General features: G+C 31.9%; 1 protein-coding gene across 3 annotated transcripts in view; it reads left to right on the forward strand.

Moving 5' to 3' along the window:
• Positions 1–5,000, forward strand: part of LOC124950191 (alpha-catulin) — a 71,056-nt gene that overhangs the window by 18,548 nt on the left and 47,508 nt on the right. The gene's annotated exons all lie outside the window — the stretch shown is intronic.

Raw genomic sequence — 5,000 nt, forward strand, 5'->3', positions numbered from 1 at the left:
TCTCTTTTTTTTTCCTTTTCTTTTCTTTTTTTTTTCTTTTTACGAAACGAAAATCTGATCTGTTAAAGTTTTTACTAAAATATTTTTCACCCTTTTTAGATTCGTAAAATTAATTTTTTCTATAGACATATCCTATGTCTACATACATAAACTAACGTGTATATTTCGACACATACATACATACATACATACACACACACACACACACACACACATATATATATATATGTACGTACTTATCTAACTACTACTAATCTTTATCCTTTGATTTGTTCGTCGTCCGAATACGATTCGTATCCATCGCTAGCAGGTTTTGCGTTAGGTACATACGAAAGAACGATGAACATGGGAACCAAGTGTAGAACATATGTGTAATTTATGTAACCGAGAGTAATGTACATGCCGCATTCGTTTCGTGTAGGTACATACATATAAAAAGACACTTAACGTACAAACAAATAGACACATAAAACACATACATAGAGATGCATACACACTATAGACACACACTTTCGAAGAAATGGTATATTGCGTAGAACTAGGAATATAATTGTGCTTGTAAAACCGTAGTCTCTACTACGGTGGTAGGAGCAGTGAAACTTTGATTAAGCTTCGTTGTTTTAGATCGTAAGGAATAAGGACTTCTCTTCTTTCTTTTTTTTTTTTTCTTTCTTTTTTTTTCTTTTTTTTTTTTTCCATTTGTTGCGACAAAATGATGCGACGTTATTTCTTATTAGTCATTCCAATCGGTCGTATGTATTTATTTACTGTGTATAATATATGCGGTTTAGAACATTGATTGTAACACACATACACACACACACATGTATATATACATGCGTATGTCGAATATGTCGCATCATTAATTCGGTCATATGCAAGATATCACAGAGCGGAAAGGTTCGTCGTACTGTGCAGGATGCCGATATATATATATATGTATGTATGTATGTATGTATACAATAGAATATATATATTATGTACTTACATACATACATTTCACATACGTTCGAATTTAAACATTGTTAGGATTCATGAAATCTCATACTATGTAAAAGGATCATGTGTTTCTCCTGATTAAATACATACATACATCATACGTTTATACTGTAGATAAGCGTTTACTACGATGCAATTCAATTTTTTTTAGAATACTTAGTTTCGATTGACTAATCATTGACATAATTTCAATTCGATCGATATTATAGATCATTCAGATATAATTATCGAATCGATTGAATCTTAGATGTAATATAATATAAAATATCAAAACTCTAAGATTACGAATTCCATTTTTATCCGTGATTTTTATTTAACAATTTCATTTAACTCGATTGTCGAAGAAAAAAAAAAGAAAAAAGAAAAAAGAAAAAAAGGAAAAGAAAGGAAGAAGCTTCTATTAGTCAGACATTTCTCAAATACCAACTAAGACGATTTTCTCGAATTTATCGTATGCGCAGTGATATAGGATTCGTGTCTATTTGTTAAATAAAAGCGTCCGTAATGGCCGCCAGTAGTAGCGTTCTAAATACGATACGACAAGCTTAATGACGTTAGGAGCTCTCGAGTAAACTCCCAATAAGTCAATCGTATGTTCTCTCTCTTTCTCTCTTTCTCTCTCTCTCTCTCTCTCTCTCTCTCTCTCTCTCTTTCGAATTTCCAAGAAGTAATAGTAGTAGTAATAGTAGTTAGTAATAGTATCCTCTTTCATCCTTTTCGAACGTGACTCGTTTCTACCAACGGGAGAGCTACTTTAGTTTCCTTAGGCTTGCCCTACTGAGTACGAATGGTTTGTATTAGTCAGAATGAGAAAGAGAGAGAGAGAGAGAGAGAGAGAGAGAGAGAGAGAGAGAGAAATATATAGATGGACAGATATTTATTCATTAAATTCAGTGCAATAGAGAGCGAACAAAAAGGTTCCTAGCTGGACCAAAAGATCTTAGGTGAATTTAAAAATTAATTAAATCCATTTCGAAACAATTCAGACACTATTTTTTCGTTGTTTTATTAGAACGTCCTTGATACCGATTTAATTGGTTCACCCATTGATATTTCATATATATATATATATATATATATATATATATATATATATATAGTATATATTATTATATATAGTATATATAGTATATATATAGTATATATTAAATTATTATTTGGAATGTCTAAATGCATTTGTCATTAGTGAATACGTATTAAAACGGCGACATGAACAGACATGGTCCAATGATCATTGAAACGATCGAACGTTCAATTTAATTCCTCGTTAGTCGTAATCCTTTTTCCGATGCCATAAAGATTCGCGTACTGGATCAACTTTAATTATCTTTGTATTTACGTGACATTTTTATAGTTTTCGTTAGCCGCTAATTATCGAAGGATGATCTATCCTATCTCTCGGTACAAATTAAAAAATAATTTTTATGTGTAGTTTTTTATCTTTTTTTTTTTTTCTCTTATATCCGTAAAAACTTACAAATCTTTTTTCAAGAGAGAAAATATATATATATTTATTTACAGTATAAGCCATAAATTTCTCGGTTAATTTTAACAGTTAATTATTCTTTTTCGACATTTTTTAGAATAATATTTTTTTCGTTATCCTTTTATTTATTTCCTTCTTTTTTTGTTTTTTTTGGTCAGATTTATTACAAGCTAGGCATTCGTTTTGCATTATCCAAAAGATTTGATATATCTATGACGAAAAAACGATCTTTTTTTTTTTTATTTTTTGTCTTTTTATTATAGCATTAATTTAATCAAAAGCAATCATTTTGGGCACATCAATAATGTTCGATCGCCGTTCTCGAATGAACCATTTTAACGTAGATGGAAAGGAGGTTGAAGCCTTTGGCAAAAGGGGTAGACGAGCGAGACTAATGGACAGGCCAATGGTTCGCGTGACGTTTTTACCAAGAAATTCGAACACGCATATATCTGGCTTTTTTTTTCTTTCTTTCTCTCTGTCTCTCTCTCTCTCTGTCTCTCTCTCTCTTTTTCTCTCTCTCTCTCTCTCTCTCTTTCTCTCTTTCATCACAGTTCGGAAAACTCAAGGTTGAAAGATCGGGAAGAAGTTAGAGAAGACATTTTGAAGGAAGGTTGAATCGATCTTACAAAGAAAAAAAGAAAAGTAAAAACAAAAGGAAAAAAGAAAAAGAAACAAGGAAAAAAATCGATCATTTATATTCTCTTTCTTTTCTTTCCCTTCTTTTTTTTCGTTTTTTCTTTCTTTTTTAATTTTATTTTTGGTTTCATATTCAATCTTGGAAAAAAAGAAAATTGGAGACGTTTTTTCTCCGGCGGAAGACCCTTTTGGAAGTTAATGAGATATAGAAAGATGTGGTTCTTTCCTTCCGCATCCTCTCTCTCTCTCTCTCTCTCTCTCTCTCTCTCTCTCTCTCTCTCTTTCTCTCTCTCTCACACACACACACACACACACATACACACAAAACGCATACTTTTAACTCATTCCATTTAAAACGTTGGATCTCCATTAAAAGCATGGATTAGGGCGCGTTGGGTAATTTTCGTTATAAGTGAAGGAGAAGAAAGAAAGAAAGAAAGAAAGAAGAGGAAAAATCGTAGAGAAGATTTTTCTTTCGTTCCCTCTCCCTCTCGCCGCACCCTCCTATCATCTTCGGCTTCTTATCGACGATATCTATATATAAGGAATCACGTTGGTCATCGAAGGAAATAAAAAGGAGGAAGGAGGAGATAGAGAGAGGATCTCGTGATTCGATATCTCTATCGCGTTTTTTTATCGCCGATCAATGAATGAAAAAAGAAAAAAAAAAGAGAGAGAGAGAGAGAGAGAAGAATGAAAGAAAGAAAGAAAGAAGAAGAAGAAAAAGAGAAAAAGAAGATGAAAAAGAAGAAGATGAAGACGAAGATTAAAATGAAGATGAGGATGGGAATGAAGATGAAGATGAAGATAAAAAAGAAGGGAAAATTTGTTGCGCTGTAAGATAAAAAGGAGGAAGAAAAGAAAACAAAGAAGAAAGACAAAAGCAGGGGTGAGCGTTCGTGAATAAAAAAAGGAAAAGAAAAAGAAAAAAAGAAAAAAAAAATAAAGAAGAAAAGGAAAAGAAAAAGAAAATGTAAAAGAGAAAGAAAAAGGGAGCAACAAGGACGAGAGATGTGCGTAGATGCGTAGGAAGGAGGTCGTTGGTATTAGTGAATGAAAGAAGCCGAAGACAATGGTTGGATAAATAGATACTTACTTACCTGTACCTACATACTTACTTACTTACTTACTTACTTACTTACTTACATTTACTTTTCCTTCTTTTTTTTCTTCCCTTCTTTTTTTTCCCCTTCCTCTTCTTCTCTTTTATCTTAAACAAACAAAGTGTGAACGTTCGGTAAACAGGAGAAAGGAAGAAGAAAAAAGAAAAAAAGAAAAAAAAAAGAAAAGAAAAAAAAATGGAAAAAAGTTGATGTTAATCTTGGGACAATGTTTGCAATGAAGAGTAAAAAGTAGATATAAGTGTGTATTAATAATAATGAAGTAGAGCTAATCAACGGAAGGGTTTATTTGGGACTAGAAAAATTTTCTTTCTTTTTTTCTTTCTTCTTTCCTTCTTTTACTTTCGTTGGTAACGAAAAAAAAAAAAAAAAAAAAAAAAACAGAAAAGAAAAAAAAGAAAAAAAAAAGAGGAGAAATAAAAACTTACGAGAATTTCATTAGAAAAAGAAGGAAACGGGAATGGGAAGGATTGGAAGAGTGAGGGGTTGATTGGCTTGGCTTGGCTTGGCTTGGCTTGGCTTGGCTTAGTTGATTAGTTGTTTGGTTTTCTGTCACGATTAAGAGTATTCGTAATAAACATGTTGTTAAGTTACGTTACGTAGTAAAGAGAAATTCAATGTTAATTAATTCATTCATTCAATGAAAACGTCGGTATGCCGGTAGGTTCGACTCGACTTAATCGTAGAAATTGCAATCGATCGAATCGTATTTTACTTGTATAAGAGAGAGTAATCAACTATATAGTTACTTTACA

The sequence above is a fragment of the Vespa velutina genome, chromosome 6, assembly GCF_912470025.1.
Source record: "Vespa velutina chromosome 6, iVesVel2.1, whole genome shotgun sequence".
NCBI lineage: Eukaryota > Metazoa > Arthropoda > Insecta > Hymenoptera > Vespidae > Vespa > Vespa velutina.